This window comes from Castor canadensis, chromosome 6 (assembly GCF_047511655.1).
Source record: "Castor canadensis chromosome 6, mCasCan1.hap1v2, whole genome shotgun sequence".
Classification (NCBI taxonomy): domain Eukaryota; kingdom Metazoa; phylum Chordata; class Mammalia; order Rodentia; family Castoridae; genus Castor; species Castor canadensis.
Window position 1 is genome coordinate 91,435,648 of NC_133391.1, and position 20,742 is coordinate 91,456,389.

Consider the following 20,742-nt stretch of genomic DNA (forward strand, 5'->3'; position numbering starts at 1 on the left):
ATTTTTCATTTACTATTAAATATTACAGTGGGTTAATTTCTCTTCCTCTTCACATGTGATTGATTTATTATATGTTGTAAGTTATTTAAATTGATTATTGTTGAATTACTGTTTTTAATATGTAATTCTGCTTTGTCTAAGAGATTGCCAATGTTAACTAGAGAAAAGACTTTTCTGCTTCCTTAACCTCAGGTATAAGGAGAGATAGAAAATTCTGGAGGTTAATTCCTTGTGCAAAAGCAGGAGACTATGGGAATGACTTTTGGATAGGCATTCCTCCCGCATGTAAACCATGGGCCTTTTGCATTTTGGGAGGTGGTAAGGAGGCCAGAAGAGAAAAGACATGTGTTATGACCTTAAATTTGTGTGGCATAATTATCGGTCATTTGCCATAAGGAAAAACAACAGATAGGAATATATTACTTCTAGCCAGGCACTCCACCAATTGAGCCACACCTCCAGTCTCAATATATTACTTCTTATAAAGGCATCAGTTACATCCTTGTTCCTTGTGTGCAGGTGTATACCTGACAGCATTCTCTAGCCCTGAATAGACAATTTTTATTGATTTAATTATTGAATGTGGTTCTTCCACAGCTATTTATTATTTTTAACACTTGACATAGCTATGTACACTTAGAAACACATTTGAAATCAACAGTAAGGATGTAAATTTGAAAATATGTATAGTTACTTAGAATGTTTTTAAACTTCTCAGTGTTAGAAAAAAATATATCATGTGAAATTTTCCCACACTACCATGAAAATTCATCTTAAGAACAGGTATGAATATAAGTTATGGGCCAGCTGTTTATTTGATAAGACAGACTGTGATTATTAATTATTTTTATGAGCAGAGATTTTAATGGTCCCCTCCCTAGTACATTCAAGTACTAACTGATTATGATGCTTCTAAAAACTTCACCAACAAGAGTAATTTAAATTTTTCTCTTCCTCCCCTAATGACTTATTATTTTGAAAGATACATGAACCAAAAGGAGATTGCATTTATTAAAGAAAATCTTATGTCATTTTGTCTGGGGGTAAGCATGCTGTTTTGTTAGTCTTTCAGAAATACTAGAAATAGCTTTGGTATTCCCATGCATGTCTACGAAGAGCCCAGACAGAGAATATTGGCTTCAACCATCACCTCCCTTCCCACCCTCATAAATAAATAAACACAGGTTTTCTCATATGAGTAGAGAAGTGTGTCTGTCCTAGTTTAAGGCATGAGAAAATCACATTGGAACAGTAATTACATAAAGATTCTCTGCCTTCTTCCATCAGCGTGAGTAGTCCTAGTTTAGAAATTAATTTCCCCTAAGAAACAATATTTATCTTAGTAGTTAGGCACAGTTGTAATCCTATTACACACAGACTTGGTGATGTTGTGGGTTTAGTTCCACTCCACAGCCATACAGTGACTATTGCAGACAAGGAAGATGTGAATTTTTTGGTTTCCCATTGCATATAAAAGTTATGTTTACACTAGGGTGTGATCTATTAAGTGTAAAACAGCATTATGGTCTCAAATAACCCTATCCTAGGTAAGAATCCACATATATTTGTCAAACTAATTGCAAAGTAGATTTTTCTACTACACATATTATTTTCCAGTGCTTAATAACTTTGGCAGTCAGAAACTTATTATTTATTCAATAACATTAATGGGGCATTAAAATCCCTGTCCTCATGGCACTTACGTTCTAGTACATTATGATTCAAAATGACATGTTTGGTGAAGTGAAGTTGAAGACATACATCTATATCGGCATTAATTAACAAAAAATTGTCCCAACTTGTAAGTGATTTAACAAAATATCCCAATTTATATATGATTAGCTGGATATTGGCTATTATTGTTGTTTTGGTTTTTGTTCTTTCTGTGATGCTGGGAATTGAACCCAAGGCCTCCTGCATGCTAGGCAGGTGTTCTTCCACTGACCCACACCCCCTAGTCCCTTGGATATTAACTTTTTTTGTGGTATGGGGGTTGAACTCAGTGCCTTCTGCTTGCTAGGTAGGCATTCTTTTACTTGGGTCTACCAGTTATTTAGGTCATTATTTTTGAGTTAGGGTCTTGTGTTTATGCCCAGACAGCCTGGACTGCGTCTCTTATTCTTGCTTCCCACTTAGCTGGCTTGAAAGTCATACACTGCCACGCCCAGCTTTTATTGATTGAGTTGGGATCTTGAGAGCTTTTTGCCAAGGGTTACCTTGAACTATGATCCTCCAGCTCTCTGCCTCCTGAGTAGCTAGGATTACAGGTGTGAGCCACCAGGGCCTGGCCAAAATTACAGAATATTGTTAGATATATGCCATTTAGAAAATATAAAAGTATATCTTCTTCCAGTAATTGTTTTTAATTTGATGCAGTCCCATTTGTCAATTCTTGGCATTTATTTCCTAACAGTTGTAGTCCTATTCAGTAAGGCTTTACCTTTACCTATGTCTTGAAGGGTTTCTCTATAGTAGTTTCAAAGTTTTGGGTCTTACATTAAGATCTTTTATTCATTTTGTACATTTTGAAGATAAAGAAACTGTAGAATATATACATAATGGAGTATTATTCATCCATATAGAAGAACAAAATTACATCACTGCAAGAAAATGGAAGGAAATGGAGATCACCATGATCAGCAAAATAAGCCAGACTGAGAAAGACAGATGTCACATGCTCTCTCTCATATGTGGAATCTAGATCTAAAAAAAAAGGTATCAGTGTAAAATAGGGACTATCGGTGGGGTGGGGTGGGGAGAGCCAATGAATGGAGAGAGAGCAAAGGAGAGGGTGAATCTGATCAATGTACTTTGCCTGCATGTGTGAAAATAAACTTTTTAAAAATTGTTTGCAAACGGTAAGATAAAGACTAATAGACGGGGTGACTTTGATCAAAGTATATTATATGCATGTGTGTAAACCCTTTTGTACAATTAATACGAACTAATAAAAATACGTAAGTATACTTGTAATCCATTAAAAATGACATAATTTACTAAGAAGTACCTTGTCCATAGGTATAATTTAACAAATGTGTAGAAATTAAGTGAGTTCTAAGAAGTTTTTGGAGTCCTCTAGAAAGACAACCAATAAGAGAGATAGAGGGATTCATAGGGGCATTTGTTCTTGTAATCGTGGAAGATGAGAAGCCTCACAATACGCCAGGGAACCAGGAAGGCTGGCTCAGCCCAAGTATGAAGGCGGGGAACCACTGAAGTGAGTCCTAGACTCCAAAGGCCACAGAACGGGGAGGACTGATGTTCAAGAGCAGGATACAGTGTCCCAGCTCCAAGAGAAAGAGGAAATTCACCTTCCCCCTGTCTTTTTCTACCCATGCCCTCAACCAACTGGATGGTGCCTGCCTACATGGAGGGCACATTTCCCCCACCTAGGCCAGTGTCTCAAATGCCACTCTCTTCAGAAACATCTTCACTTGCTGGTAATACTTCTTTACCTGCTGCCTATCCTCAAATTCCAGTCAAATTGGCACCTATAGTTAACTATCATATTATCTGTAGCTGGAACACTAAAATCTTGCTTCTCTTTTAGAGTACTGTTTCTATATACAAGCTGGTTTTAGTTGACAAACAAGTTGACTGTTTATTCTACTAATAACTAGTAGCTAGAGAAATCAGGTGATGTAAATTAGCTTGGGTGAACTAACACAATTTGATTAAATTTTCTGAGTCTCACATTAATTTGCGAAATAGATGTATTTTGGCCTGGCAGTGTATGAAATTATGTCAGCTTTAACATTTGGTGATATTATAATTTAATTCTGGTCTATGGAATAGACCATTTTGAAAAAGACATAATAATTGTTTTTGGCAGCACTGGGATTTGAACTCAGGGCTTCATGCTTGCTAGGTAGGCACTGTACCACTTGAGCCACACCACCAGCCCAACATGATTGCTTTTTGCTTTGCACTTACAAAGCAGATGCTCTTAGCATTTGAGCTATACCTCCAATCCCCGACATGCTAACTTTTAAAAGTCAAATATTTTGCAATTTCACTGTGACTTTTGCAGCTAAAAGGATAATCAAGTTACAAATAATAATAAAAACCTACTTTATCAATGCATAGGGTGAAATTGTATGTATTTATAGATCATCAAGGAGAATACACAATTAACTCTCTGTGATATAACCAAGGACCAGAAGTAAGTAATATGATATCTGAATGGCAAATTAGATATTATAAATTCTTTAATATAACTTGGTTTTTTGTTGTTGTTTTTTTTTTTGGCAGTACTGGGGTTTAAAGTCAGGGCCTTCTGCTTACTTGGCAAGTGCTCTACGACTCGAGCCATGCACCCAGCCCATAACTTGAACATTTTTAGAGAATAGCTGTGTTGGATACCACTGAGGCTATTCCTGTTTTAGACACTAACAGAGTCAAGTTACTTTTTCCAGAGTAATGGTAAAATATGTGAACTACAAGGTTAAGAAAATAAAAAAAGTTATGGGGGAACTATGAGAAGCAGACAATTGTAGAACTGAAAAATAAAATATTATTCAGATAGAGTCTGAAAGTAAATAAAAGAACAGAAAAGACTTAAATAAGTTTGAGGCAGTTAAGAATAGAACAAATAAAGCTTTCTTCCTTATACATGTTCATTCATTTATTCAGATATTTTGTAGGTATTTATTGAGCTCATGTATAGCAGGAACTATTTCAGATTTTAGTAGAACAGCAATAAGCAAAGCAGACAAAAGTCCTAACTCTCAAGCAATTTACATTCATCTGCAGGAACAAATAAATAAGTAAATATATAATACATCAAATAAAAATCAGCGCATTAGGGAAAAATGAAGATAAGGGATTAGGGACAGCTGAGATTAGTGCTACTTTAAAGAGTAGTCAGGGAAGGTCTCTGCTACTGAAGAAAGTGTGACGTGTGCTATGTTCAGTGAAAGAACATTTCAGTAAAAGAAGCAAATGCCCTGATCAAAGAGAGATAGCAGACTGAGATGCATTTACTCAAGAAGATCTGAACCTTGACAAGAATAGTAGAACTCTGTGGGATTTATCCCATGCTCCCTCCCAGTTCATGGTATAGAACATCTACCTAGGCAGGTTCAGAGTGTAATGAGAACTATTATCTCTTCTGCCATACTGGTACAGACTGACTGGAAAAAGGCATGGAAGAGTCCATGTTCAGAGGCACTGTCCCCAGTAACAGTAACTTTAGCAGCAAAACATCAGCAAAGACTAATATGAAGAGTAATCTAAAATCACGATAATAGTTGGGGCCAAGAACAGAATAGTACATGCTCCAGAAAATTAGAAGGGAGATCTAGAAAATGCTGTAGCCAAAGAGTCCCTTACTAACATCCTGCTTTTCCCTGTTCATCTGGAAGGCTGAACTAAAGTACAAGGTTCATCAGAGATTAAAAAAAAAAAAAATAGCCCTACTAAACACCTTATCCCAGGCTAAACACAAAGCTTTGTGAATGCAGACAGAGAAAACGGACATAGACTTATAAACTCCCCAAACTTCACAAATACTTCCAAGCCCAAAGTGTAAAAACCTTAGAGTCTCAGGCTGGGGGATCAGAATCCAGACTGGCTACATTGTATTTTCTAAAATGTGTACTTTTCAACAAAAAATGGTAAGACATTGAAAGAGTAGTTTACTTTTCATCGATATATATATATATAATATAATATATATATATAATATAATTATATATATATATAATAACCCAAAGGCTTTATATTTAACTCACAGTAGTTTTGAGGGCTGATGCTGGCTGTCATGAGAACCTCCTTGGCTGCATGTCCTCATGGTGGATGACACATGGTGGGAGTGATGGAAGAGAGTCTAGATCACCACTCAGAAGACAATACTCTCAGCACACACTCTCAGCACATGAACTCTTGGAGGACACACTCAAATACAACCAAACAGTAGCAGAAATAAACCAGAAATGTTGACAGGTATATTTTAAAAGGCAGTCCATAGAAATTCTTTATGAGGAGATCAGATATAGAATTTATCAAATCAAAATATCAAAACAGTTATAGATATGTTATGTGAACTAAAGAAAACCACCTTTAGGAAGATTAAAGGAAAGCATGACAGAATAATAATTAAAATTCAATACCAGTGAATGACAGAAATTATAAAAAATAGCATGTGGATTTTCTGAAGTTGGAAAGTGTTATAACTGAAATAGAAATTGCCTAAAAAGGCTAAATAGAACATTTGAGGTAGCAAAAGAATGTATCAGTGAACATGAGAGATCAGTCTGAAAGAACACAAAGACAAAAGAATGAGTAAAAACCAAGAAAACTCCAGAGACCTGCTGGACAGCATCAAGTGAAGAAAGAGAAGATTAGAAACATTGTGGTCCAGCTCTTGAAAGCTAGACAAAAAGTCTCCTGGGGGAAGGGGAGATAAAGGAGAATGATGGAGGAGGTGAGTTCAACTATGATGTATTGTAAGAATTTTTGTAAATGTCACATGTACAACAATAATAAAAAGAAAAGAAAAGCAGCAGACAACAGCAAACATAAGTGAACTACAACAGATGAACAGCTGACTTCTCATTGTAATCAGTGGAAACAAGACAACAGTGACAGGGCATATTCAGAAAAGCTATTGTTAAAGAATGAAGGAAAAATAAAGACATTTCCATAAAGCAAATATTGACAGGATCCTTTGCAGCAGACCTCCCTTACAACAAATGCTAAAGACAGTTAGGCAATAACTTTAAATTACATCTTACTGACATCCTTTTCTCCCAGCTCAGAGATGCCTATTGTTAAGAATTTGTTGAGTGTATTATCTATTAATTTTAACTTTTACTTTGTTTGTACCCTTAACTAATACATTTGATGTCATATGTTTAAATATTACATAAGTAAAATAGAATAATGTGACATGAATGTAAAAGGGGAACTAATGGAGGAAAATGAGTGAGAGAGGGGAAGGGGAAGGAGAAGGTGATGGAGGTATGATTGAAGTACATTACAGGCATGGAGGAAAAGAGCACAATGAAACCTAAAAACTGTGAAATAAAGGGGAGGGATGAGGAGTGGGAGTAAGAAAGAGGGATGAGTGGTGAATTTTATCAAAGTACAATATATTTATGCATGGAAATAACTCAATGACACCCTATGTAAAATTGATGTATTCTAATAAACAATTTACAAATATTACATAAGCAGTACCAGAGGACTTGAATTTTATGGAATTTGTTAGTGAAAGTTTCCCAGCTTACATCTGTTTTAATAAGTGTAGCTCTAGTTTGTTAATTTTGAGTGGTATATGTATCATTCCACTTTGAATTAATCAGATTTTATTTATAAATTTTCTGTTGATGAACATTTACAAGGTTTCAAATTTTTATTCTAAAACTCTTTTGGAATGAAAACCCTTTCATGGGCATAAGCTTTGAGAGAGAGAGAGAGAGAGAGAGAGAGAGAGAGAGAGAGAGAGAGAGAGAGAGAGATTGAGAGATCCAGTGACACATACCTGTATGTCTTCAGGGATGGTGTGTCTTAAGATAGGCACCTCTTCAGTGTTCCAATTGTTGCCAAAGTGTTCTTTAAACTGAGTTATCAACTTAGTACACAAGTGATCTCATTGCTCCATTTTGTTTGGGTCAGGGTTGTTTCCAATCAGAAAGGTGGAAACTTACTGTAGAGTTGAGAACTTTTCTTAAAATCTTGTTTTACAAGCTTCTTTTTCTGTGAATTTAATAAGTTGTCTGTACTCTTTTTTATTGGGTCATATTTATTTTCTTATATTTTGGGGACACTCAGTCTTTGGGAGTTTTGTGTATTACAACTATTCTCTGTGGGTTGTGTTTTCACATGTGACTAGTCTATTTTCATGAAGAAAATGTCCCAATTTTAGTAAAAATGTATGAATCTAACTTTTTTATGGCTCATGTCTTATGACTTTTATTTAAGAAATCCTTCCCTATCCCAAGCAAGATAAGAAAATAATTTTGAGGTACCCTTTTCCAGAAAGAAAATCCCCTATTTAGTTATCTGATTACTTCTGTTATGAATGACTGCTGATTTTTTTCCCCCGAATATGTTATTGGGTATATTAAGCTATTCATGTGATCATTTCTTTTTCCAGTGCTAGAGACTGAACTTAGTGCCTTGCACTTGTCAAGCAAGCGCACTTCCATTGAGCTAAACCCCCATCTCATTTTGGGTCATTTTTAATGCTAAGATAATCTTATATTCTTGATGTAAACATGGTCATGGTATATTATCCTTTTACTATAGTGCTGGATTTGATTTGGCAGTATTTCCTCTAGGACTTCTAAATCTATGCTCATAAGGACTGTTATTTATCATTTAATATTTTTACTTGCAATGTCCTTGTTTTGGAATAAGATTTGTGATGACTTTGACAAATGACTTTGGATAGTGATTTCTTTATTTCCTGAAAGAGTTTTATTAAATATTACTTTCTCTTAAATATTTGGTAAAACATACTAATGAAATCATATTGGAGTTGTGTGTTTATGTATGTGTGCTTTTAATTATGAATACAATTCTTTTAACATACATAAGGCTACTAAAATTTTCTATTTCCTATCCTGTCAATTTTAGTTATTAAAAATTACATTTCCTTATCCTTTAAATAGCTGTAGGATTTGTAGTAATGTTACCTTTTTCTATTCTTACTATTGGTAACTTGTGTTTTTTTCTTCATCAGTCTAATTAAGGATTTGTCAACTTTTAAAGAAGCAACACTTGGTTTAATTCTTTTTCTCTATTCATTTTTTTCCTTTTTCATTGGTTTATTCTCCTATATTATTATTTCTTTCTTTGTGCATTGTTTGGATTAGGTTCTCTTTTTTATCTAAATGCCGGATGAAATCTTAATTGTTTCTTAAGAGATTTTTAAACTTTTTTTTTCTAATGTAAATAAAGTGGTATGTTTTTTCTGAACATTGAATTATGTTCATAAATAAATACTTCTACATTTTGTTTTTAGCATCATTCAGCTCAAAACATGTGCAAATATCTCTTGTGAATAACTTTTACTTATGGGTTATTTAGAAATCTATTATTTAATTTTCAAATATTTGAGAATTTTCCAGATTTTTATGTGGATTCCTGATAAAAATCAACTATAGTCAACTATTTTAATCCTTTGAAATCTATTGAGTCACATTTTATTGAAGCAGGCTAGAAGTAGAAGTTTGGGGCTCATGTAGGTTGCCAGGGGATGGCCTGGACCACCCTCCCCTGGCTGGGAATTGCCCATTCCTCTCCCAACTTGTTCATTATTGGGGAGGGAGGAGTCTCAACCACCCTCATCTGGTTGGGAACAAACAATGCCTCTCCCAATCATTGATTATTGGCTGGGAATCTCTTCCTGCCCTCCCAATTGGTTATCATAGGTTTTAAAAGGATCTGAAAGGGAGAGACATGCTCTCTTGGTTTTCCTGCTTTCACCTGGGCCCCACCATGCTTTCCATTGTATTTCTCTTCCCTACCTTTTAATAAACTCCCTTCTGTTGGCATACGAAGAATTTGGAATTCTTCTGATCATGACTGAACCAGCGCTGTTAATATTATAACCCAGATAGAGTACAATTGGCTGAATGTTTTGTATGCAATTGTACAGGATATATATTATGTAGCTTGTGAATATAGTATTTTATACACAGCAAATAGGTCAAATTGATTGACAATGTGGTCAAAATTTTCATTACCTTATTCTACAAACTTATCTTTTAAAATGTCAAAATCTTCAGCCATAGATATGGATTCATTTATCCCAATATTCCTGTAAGTGTTGGCTTTATGTATTACTGAGCTCTGTTATTTGATGCATACATATTTGGTGTAAGGTACTGCCGAACTAAGACCACGCTACGTGTGGAAAGGAAAGATTTATTAGAAATCCAGACTGCAGGGCTGCCCCCCCCCCAGGTCAGGGAGCAGCAACTTGGGTGAATTGGGTAGTGGGCTTTATAGGAGGGGCCAAGCCATGGGGGAAGGAGAGAGTCTCTGGTCTCTGATTACCTGTGATCACCAGACAGAACAGGTTGACATGCCTGACTAGTTGAGTAACTGGAAATTCCTGAGTTGTTTTGCTAGCCGAGAAACCATCAGGCAGGGAGAAACAAGCAGTCATAAATGAGGGGATCTGGTTTTAAGATGTAGCCTTGGGTCCTTCTACCCACCCCAAGAATGCCAGGGACCTACCATTCCAACTTTTGTTGGTATTATGGGCACCAATCGATGTAGCTGCTTCGTGCTGAGTGGGGGTGTTGTTAAAGGGGGTTTGGCTGGAATTTGAAAATTTGTGAGGTCACCAGGAGCAGAGGCTGATGGTTTGTCCCAGGCTTCATTTGCAGACAAGGCCAGTTGTTGGGAGAAGGTTGTAGTAGCATCTGGTGGGGAGTCTGTCTGCTGAGTTCCCTGAATGATCCTGGAGGCATCTAAGGTTGAAGAGCATTTTCCTGGTTTAAGGGCTTATATTTCCATAGCATCATTACATGTGCAGCTGTTTTTCTTTCTATAGTAGCCTCTATAATGGACCTAATAGATCGTATAACCAAGAGAAGGAAGCAGGGAAGTATTGTGCATGCTCCCAGAATTAGGCCCACTGCCCCCACCAGTGTTTTAAATCCACCTATGGCAGAAAACCATCCTCCAAACAAGCTATTAGGATCCCAGCTTTTCCAAGTCTGGACGGGGACATGGGCAAGCTTTATTATTCCCTCTGTGATCTCCTCTATGGCTTTTCCTTCATCATCAATCTGCAGGCAGCAGTTGCTCAGGTTAAATTTTCCACAAACTCCTCCCTCAGAGTCTAGCAAATAGTCCAAAGCCAAGCAGTTTTGGTAGACAGCATTGCGCATCTTAGTGCCTTGTTTTGCCAGCAAGTTGAGGGCTCTTGCAGTCTCATTAGTAATAATTTCAACAACAGCCTGCAGCCTGATGATGCGGTTGAGCATATATATAGGGGTGCAGTAGCCCCAAGACCCATCCTCTGCCCAAGTGACAGGACCATAGTACTGGATGATTCACTCAAGGGGCCATTCATCATCCTTCCAAGTGCCTATTTGTAAGGTTCCCTGTTTTTTTCTATTTAATCTTTGTTCATATATGGGGACTCCCAGGTTTTCACCTTGTTCAAGGGGAAGCAAGAAGAAAGTTGGCCCAGCATGTAAGACCCAAACCAGTTTTTAGTCAACACCGTATAGGCTTGCCTTCTACAGATCCAATACAGTCCCCTGGGAGCCTGCCAGTTTATATCTGCAGTAAGATTATCCCATGCTGTTTTGAGATTAGAAAAGTTGGCCGTATGGTTTGGGGTACCCCACCACTGAGTCTCTTAGGCTGTGTCATTGTAAAACTTCTGTCCTAGACAAGTCAGTTCCCCCACTAGGGTGGAGAATTGTTTTCCATGGTGGGAGATACCATAATTCCCAATAATGGAAGTTTTAAGGAGCCAGACACCTGTCCTGTGTTGCGGGAAGGCACTTTCATTGGAAGGCACTTTCATTGAAAGTCACTCATGGGTCTAACTCCCTTGCCTCCCAGGGCCAGTGGTCTCCCATGTTGGCTCCCCCACACACATAGCACGAAGTGACATTTAGTGTCTGGGCTATAGATTTGGCCAGTGTGGGGAACAGGTTTTTAGTTGTAATAGAAATGGGGAATTTATTTGGCATTTCCTCATAAAAGGAGTGGAAGACCTGGTATGGGGAACTCTCATGGGTAACAGTTGTTAACTTAAGGTATAACAGAGTCCCAGGGTCAAAGCCTTCACCATCTGTCCTTATGCTAATTATCTGTGCCTGTGTCCAGTCAGATGGCTTAAGTACAGTGAAATTTACAGGGTTACAGATGCCTTGACTGCAGCTAGGGGTAGTGGTGCCCTTTTGAAGGAGGGCTGAGTGTGTAGCCCCATGCGATGTGGCCCATGAAACACAACTCCAATAAGGGCAAAAATGATAACCCTCATTACTATTATTATTATTATTATTATTATATGTGCCTTCCTGGCACATATATTTTTCATTTGATGTATAAGTCCTTTCCCAACCCAGACCCCTACAGCCACAGCCTGTACCTCCACATAGTTTGTCTATGGCTGCACAAGCATCAAACAATAATGACACTGGTTTTTCAGGATCAAACACCTGGGTTCAAGTAACAATGTTCCCAGTGAGGTGGCCACTCCTGAGTTCTAACCACTGCTCCAGAGGGCAATAAGTGGGGTTGAAGCAGGTAAATTATCATGGTAGCACACTTCATAGATGGTGTGATTGTGAGTGCATGACCTGATAACAGAGCCTGCACAGGAATAGTAAGTGTGGAACAGTAAAGTCTTAGTAACAATACGTCCTTCCCATGCAATGTGCAAGCATGGGTCACAGGAGGAGGATTTCTGGGCTGCGAAGGGAAAGCAGATGGACAGCCAGATGAGGACTAAGAACTTATGCGGGAGTGGAAGAGTGAGAGAGTTTGCAGGAGAGGCTAGCCATGTGGGGCCCAGCGGTACGCAAGAGTACTCATCCTTTGCTGTAGTGGAAGAGTCTGAAGTTGGTGTACAATGTTTTATCCTTGAAAGGTGCTGCCACTGGGGTCAAAGATCCTTGAGGAGAGCAAGATCCAGGCTAGAGTGTCCTGTTAACCTCTCCTGGGTTTCGGCACCAGATGTAAGGTACTGCCGAACTAAGACCATGCTACATGTGGAAAGGAAAGATTTATTAGAAATCCAGACCGCAGGGCTGCCCCCCCCCCCCAGGTCAGGGAGCAGCAACTTGGGTGAATTGGGTAGTGGGCTTTATAGGAGGGGCCAAGTCATGAGGGATGGAGAGAGTGGTCTCTGATTATCTGTGATCACCAGATGGAACAGGTCGACATGCTTGGCTAGTTGAGTAACTGGAAGTTCCTGAGTTGTTTAGCAAGCCAAAAAACAATCAGGCAGGTAGAAACAAGCAGTCATAAATGAGGGGGCCGGGGGTCTGGTTTTAAGGTGTAGCCTTGGGCCCTTCTGCCCACCCCAAGAATGCCAGGGACCTAACATTTGGATTCACTTTTTTTTTTTTTTTTTTTTTTTTAAGAATTTCCCTTTTGTCATTGTGAGATAACTCCTTTCAACTGGTAAAACTTTTTGTGAGTGTAATTTGTCCAATGTTGATACAACAAACCTTTTTGTTAGTACAGATTTCCTTCCCAGCTCATGGTTTCACTTCCTGTAGTTTCAGTTACTTGTAGTCAACCATGGTCTAAAATATTAAATAGAAAATTCCAGAAATAAAACCTCTATAAGTTTTACATTATGAGCCATGTTAAGGAGCATGATAAATTCTTGTGTCATCCCATTCTGTCCCACCTGGTATGTAAATCATCCCTTTGTTCTGCATGTCCATACTGCATACACTACCTGTCCATTAGTCACTTAGTAGCTGGCTCATTATCATGACTTTCATGGCATCACAGTGCTTGTATTCAATTTGTTGGCAATAATGGCGCCGATAGGTTTCAGTTCTTACTGCACCCTGAAGCTTCTGTTTTCCAGGGTCACGGTCCTGCCTCCCAGGGTCACAGTCCTGCCTCAAGTCTAGCTTGAACCCTCCTTCTGCCCCAACCTCCAATCAGCATGAACCATAAGATCCTAACCAATCAGATCATGCCGAGTCTCACTGAGGGGTATTTAAGCCCCTGACCTTCTCTCCCTCTCTCTCTTGGCTCTCTCTGCTCTCTCCCTCTCCCATCTGGCAATAAAGAATCTCTTGGCCAGATCACTCCTCTCCACGTGGTCACTTTTGGGGCTTATATTTCCTTACACAAATAACCCTTCTTTTACTTACTAATAGCACCAAAGCATAAGGATATTTTTGGTGGCAATTTTATCACAGTATATTTTTGTGACTGTTATATTTTATCATTAACTTTTGTTGTTATTAATCTTTTACTGTGCCTCTGGCATTTCATTTTTTGAGCTCTTTATATATTCTGGATATTAATTCTTCACCTGATTAATAGCTGGCAAAGTTTTTTCCCATTCTGTAGGTTGTCTTTTCATTCTGGTAATTGTTTCCTTTGATGTGCAGAAGCTTTTTTATTTGATGTAATCCTATTTGTCAATTCTTGCTCTTATTTCCTGAGCAATTGTAATTCCTATTGAAAAAGTCATTGCCTATGCCTATCTCTTCAACTGTTTTCTCTGTTATAGTTTCAGGTCTTATATTAAGTTCTTTGAGACACCTCAATTGGTTTTTGCACAGGGTGAGAGATAGTTTCAGTCCTCCACGTGTGAATATTCAATTTTCCCAACATCATTTGTTGAAGAGGTTGTCATTTTTTTCAATGTATGTTTCTGGCATCTTTGTTGAAAATCAGATGGCTGTTGCTGTGTGGATTTTATTTCTGGGTTTCTATTCTATTCCACTGATCCACGTGTCAGGAGGGTGAAAGCAGAGGGTGACAGGGGCATGAATATGACCAAAATATTTTATGTATGGAAAAATAGAATAATGTATGAAAATAGAATAATGATACACATTAAAATTATAATAAAAAGAAAGGGGATTTAAGAATGTATAAGAAAGAGTAATAGAGGAGATGAATTTGATCAAAGTGTCAGGTAGCCATGAGTGATGAGTGAAGCAGGATAGATAGATGAGGAGTCAGGGAAGCTATATTATTTTAATAAATAAAAGATCCAGACTCAGAGTTTGAACCTAGAAAGTAAAAACTAAAAAATCAGAGCTACGAGCCACCCCCTCCCATCTCCTTTCAGAAGTTTAACTTACAAGAACAGGGTTATCTGCATTCCAGAGCTATCTGCACTTGCCTTTCTCTTTGAGATGTTAACAAGCTCCTAGGCAACTTGGATGGGTGGAGAGACAAAATGAAAGAAAGACATGTGTGGTAAATGGGAGTCCTAACGCATACCTTTGGCCCTGCTATTTGAGTAGGCCTGGATGACATCTCTGTTTTAGTATCCATCTTAGTCACTCAAATCCAATCTTAGTGACCACTTGTATTCCTCCAGCTTGGAAAGTATGACTAAGAGATGATGACCACCATTTTGAGTCTTTACTCCCATTTCTTGCCTAGGGAGCAGGAAATGTTTCTCCCTTTTTTCCCCCATTTCTCCTCACTTTTATTCTGTTATACTAAATTGCTTTCCTAATAAATTTTACTATTACTTTTACTATATTTTTGAGTCTTGTCTGAATTCTTCTCTTGCTGTATGCAAGAATCAAGGCATTCACAAGGGTTAACTTTCTGGTAACAAAAGCACATTATACACATATATGGGTATATCACAGTGAAGCCCCTTTGTACATTTAATATACATTAATAAAATGAAAGCAGGAGAAATGTGCAAAGTACTGTAGAAGCACCAAAGAAAAAGCAAGGACTTGAGACTGGGTAGGAACAATGGTCCCAGTTCATCACCTGTCCTTGAACTCATGCCCTTAGCCACATAACCTTGCCCTCCAATTATGACTTTCACTTCAGTCATGATATGCACTTTGGCTGATAGGATTCTAGGAGGAAGAGCTTGAAAAACACGTGTGATATTGAGCTGATTCACTTGTGTTTCTTTACTGTAATGAGAAGGACACATCCAGCAAGTTCACTTGTCCTGAGAGGAGAATGAGAGACACAAGGAGCAGGCATGCTGTACCCAAGATGGCCCAAACAGGGCTCCCAGCTGGCCTGCATATGCAAGAAAGAGCAAGTTCATCCCAGATCAGGGAAACTCCAGTGATCTCACAGAAAATTACGTGAAAATAGATGACTCATATTGCAAACCAAAAGAAATCTTTTACTGTCTGATTTGTAAATTAAACTTTATCATTAGTATGGATATATAGAAAAAAAGCATGGTAGATATGTAAGGAAATATAGGCCCCAAAGGTGACTACATGGAGAGGAGTGATCTGGCCAAGAGATTCTTTATTGCCGGATGGGAGAGGGAGAGAGCAGAGAGCCAAGAGAGAGAGGGAGAGAAGGTCAGGGGCTTAAATACCCCTCAGTGAGACTCGTCATGATCTGATTGGTTAGGATCTTATGGTTCATGCTGATTGGAGGTTGAGGCAGAAGGAGGATTCAAGCTAGACTTGAGGCAGGACTGTGACCCTGGGAGGCAGGACCGTGACCCTGGAAAACAGGAGTTTAAGAGTGCAGTAAGAACTGAAACCTATTGGCACCATTATTGCCAACATTCCTCCCTTTTTTATTTGTTAAGGAAGGGGGGCGTTGTGTTCTCTCTGGCTTCTTTGAGCTGGCAAGGGACGGTGTAGAGGAGGGGAAGGTTAGTTGGCCAACAATGTTGGGGTGCTGAGCCTCATGATGGTGTACTCCCAGGCTCCAAAAATGAAGATTTCCTCTTCCCTGAAGTTGATGAAAGTCCCTTGTAGCCATAGGTCATAAAGAGTCTTGAGCCAATCCTCTGAGCTGTGAATGACAGGTATCAGCCAACTATCCTCGCATTTGAGAGGTTGGTATCCCTGGAGGTACAACTGGTTAAATTTTTGATTAGCAAGAGCAGACATGTAGTATGATACAAGGGAGGAAGCTTAAGAATAGGAGAGCGAGAACATAGGCATTAGGATGGGCATTGGCCAGGAGAACCACTGTGAAATGTTGTCCCCTAGACAATTTCAGAGTCCTCCAATTCCCTTCTCCATTTTCTAATTGTTTCTTCAGAGGTGCTGCCATTGGGGAACCCATTGAGCTTGACAGTAGTGGGTGTCATGAGAATGACCAGATGAGGGCTGGTCCATCGAAGTCCCAATGGAGAAGGTAAAATATCCTTTTGGAGAACAAGTTGCCCTGGTTTAACAGAAATTGTTACAGGGTGGGGCAGGATCTGGTTTGCATGCTCTCTGAAAAGTTCCCTGAGAAGGCAGGTAGTCAGCCAGAGGAGCAGAGTCTGTTGGAGGCAAGTTTTTCTAAGAGAAATGGGTGGCCATACATTATCTAAGACCAAAATAGGAATATTAGGAGGAGCATAAAAAGGTGTCTGTTCAGGGACTACGTACCTAGGAATCTAAATTCTGCAAAATCCTGTAACTGCCAGGAAAGCTGTAAGCTGTCTTATGGTATGGGGGTTGGGAAACGGAAGATTGGGTTGATGCATTTGTGACTCAGGGAGTGAGTCTGTCCCTTTAAGGCCACACCTAGGTAGGTGACCTGTGGGAGGCAGGAGCTGTCAGGATTTAAATGTAACACTCTTGGATAAAAGAGAGCTTTAGCTCATTATTTTATATAAATTGACACTTTTAACCCTTTAAATGTTTGTACCATATTTAGATAAAGTATAACATAACACTGTTACAAGGTGGTCATTTAAGACACATAAGCAAATATGTAAATGAACTCTGATTTAGTAGTACTTAAAGCTTGACAAGATCAGCAGAAAACAAATAATTTCTTTGATAAAATCTTTCTCTGTAATGGTTTTTTGTAGATGTTACTCAGAGCAGAACAATATTAAGATAACCTTGCTATTTCATAGACATAGAGGATTTGATTTTAGTTTGACATGACCCTAAAAATCTTTTAGGCAACTCTTAGATTATATTCAACTTTAACTTTATCACACATCGAAGTTTTTTATTATGCACTTTTAAAACTTACTCAGACCTTTATATAACATACTAAACCCTTTGATGGCTTGTCCTAATCCTTCCTATTTGAAACAATCTTTAGGACAAATGCCTTCTTTGCAAAATCACTTCTCATCCAAAAAACCATTCTTTTTTCCTTTAACTTCTCAAAAATACATTTATTACCTATCTATATCCTTTCCAGCTATTTACTTTGTAACTTATATTTTAAAATTAACTTTTATAAGAATTTTAAATTTATTATAGGGGCTGGAGTGACTAACTAGTAGCCCTTGTTGTTTTAAGGAATTTATGATAGGCATAAGGCCTTATCATCACTCAGGCTTGAGGGGATATTGTTTTAGGTGTGGAAACTGTGAGGGATTTTTGAGTTTTATTTGAATAGGGAGGGCTGTTCTGCTCACCCTACACTCATCTCATCAGTCCACACTGTGGAATCTTCTTTGTTCCTGAAGGAGGAGGCAGCAGAGATAGCTGCCTTCCAGGAGGAGAATTTGAGCTTTAATTGAGATACTAAATCCCATCCCAGCAGGGACACTGGCATTTCAGGTACTATGGGGAAAAAGTGACAGAAGAAGAGGTGTCTCCAAGAGCAGGCCAGAGGCCAGGTAAACTAGCACTCTAGGGGCTGGCCAGATTTGCCCTGAATGATAACTTTTGTCATTGGACTGGGGACCGGGAGAAAAAGGTAAAACAGAGAAATGGGCTCCACTGTCTAGGAGGAAAATGACTTTTTGTTTTTCTGCCATTATGGCTCCTCAACATTGATGCCAAGAAGTGGAGTGTGGACAGGAGGCTGAGACCCATCAATCTATAGGAGGTGGTACCTCGCCTTCCATCTGGTGATGGGGGCACTTAGACCTCCAGTGGTTACCCTTGCAGAGGGCAAGGTCCCGGCTGGGGGTGGGGCTGTCTCCCGGGCTGTTCCCCACCCCCCCCCCGCCTCGTAAGCATTCTCTGCAGAAGTGCCCCTCCTGTCCACCATGGTAGCAAGTTCAGGATACAGGCCCTAGTTGGGTGGGGCCCACTCTGAGAGCAGCAATGAGGCCATGGTGTCTCTTATCTTTTTCTGTCCTGTTAGTAAGGTCCCGGACATACAGACATAGCCGTAAATACAGACATGGCTGCTGTATTATTTGGTTCAATGACTTTTCCCTTCAGCCACAGTCTGAGCTTTTTAACAAATATCTGGGGCTGACTGTTAGAAATTTATCTTTGAGGAGAACCTCTCTCACCTGTGACTCTGAGTCCACCGTGGTATGCTTTCTGATAGGTTGTTGCTGTAAAGTAAAGTTGTTATTTTACACTGACACCTGACACTCTGGAGAGCAAGTCTCTGAACTGTTCTGGGCCTCAGTTTCCTCACTTGAAGAATGAGGGATCTGGTCTAGGTTAAACTATGTTTTTCTACTATGAGATGGCTGAAGTGACATTAATGCCACTTATCTTCTTTACCATTTTTTATTTTATTTTATTTTTTATGCTGGGGAATTGAATCCAGGGCTTTGCACATGCTGGGCAGACATTCTCCCATTGAGCTACTTCCACAGCCCCAAATATTATTATTATTATTATTTTTACATTGGCTGTACTGGACTTGAACTCAGGACTTTATGCTTGTAAAGCTGCACTCTACTGCTTGAGCCATATAATCATTTCCAACCTGAGTGGCCTAGGCCAGAACCCATTGCTTTTCTAATGAAGGAAACTTGTATAGGGGACCTCAGTTTACTTTTTTTTACTTTTATAGAAAAGGTCTAATTGGAGTATGGTATTGTAATTTAAGGAACCCTGTGAAGGCCACTTCTCTTGGTCACCCAAGGCATACTGAGGCCGACCTCAGTACAAAGCTTCCAACATCTACCAGCCAGAAGACTGGAAGATCCAGGTCCCACCTAGAAAGAACAAAACGTTAGGATCCTGTCTTTTAGCTAACAGCAGGCAGCTTCTTTAATAAAGGCTACCTTTTTAACAAAGAAATGAATCATTTGTAAAGTTGGAGAAGGGCATTCAGAGGGCATTTCAGGCCAATAACAGTGCCATATGGGACAACTAGTGTTAATATTTGGAGGGAAAATTTCATGCTGAGGCCAAAGGTATAGAAAATTCTAAATGAGAAATTTAGAGACCACAGTAATGTCTATTTAGTTATTTCTGGAACTATAACCTTGAGCTAACAATTGACTTACAAGGGTCTGATGCCCTGAGGTGTGAGGTGGGGCTAGGAGCAGGACTTGTGCAAGGAGCCACTCCCTCCACACACACCTGGGACAAATGACCCTGACTGCCTAGGCCTGATCCTGCAGCCTGTCGCTCCTCCCCCCTTCCTGTGTACTCTGCGTGTGTTTGTTCTAGGGAAAGTGGTGGTGGGCTGCAGCCATTGCCATGTGTGGCTGGTGGCCCAGGATTTGCTGGGTCCTCTCTATGGATTTTCTTAGCTATGGGAGGCATTTTTGCTGTGTCCAGGAGCTGGCATCCTGTGCACAGATGCATCTGTTTGCTTTCCCTCCTCCCCTTGTGGGGGCAGAGTTAGAGCATAAGCGTGGCAGCTGCAGGTTTTTGTAAGCACTTTTGTAAAGCAGCTGATTTAAAATTATTTTAGACTGAGAGGCCTGGCAAACCAGTTGGAATAACATAAGTCATAAGGTACCATGCTACAGGTTTTTCATGGGAGGTAGGGTCCCAGTAAGCCCAGGGAGGGCAAGGCAGACAGAGACAGAGGACACATGGTGAGACCATGGAGGAGGCAGAAAGGTGCACTGACATCTTAGGTAAGGGAGGGGAAGGCAGAGCCTGGAGGCATGACACACGTTTAAGGGATTAGCCATCACCTGTGCCTCCAGGTTGCTCCCATTGATTGGTACTGGCAGGCTTTCAGGAAATGAAACCTCCACTCTCTGGTCACCCAATAAAGCATGAGCTCTCTCAGAGCTGGAACCTCCTTGAGGTCAGAATCGGCAAGGAGTGGCTTGCTTAACTCCATGACAGGGAAAGTTTTTCAGGAAGATAGGAGGAGATAGATATGGTAAGCAGTGCAAGAAGTCTGTTTACATGGGGAAGGAGGATTTTTGGAGAGGAATTGGCGGATTTAGAAACTGGTTTACAGGCTGATAGAATCTGTGCAGGGGAACAGAAAGTACAGAGGGAGGATTTG

At 39.4% G+C, this 20,742-nt stretch overlaps 1 pseudogene; it reads right to left on the reverse strand.

Moving 5' to 3' along the window:
- Positions 1 to 20,742, reverse strand: part of LOC109699859 (HBS1-like protein) — a 48,103-nt pseudogene that overhangs the window by 10,394 nt on the left and 16,967 nt on the right.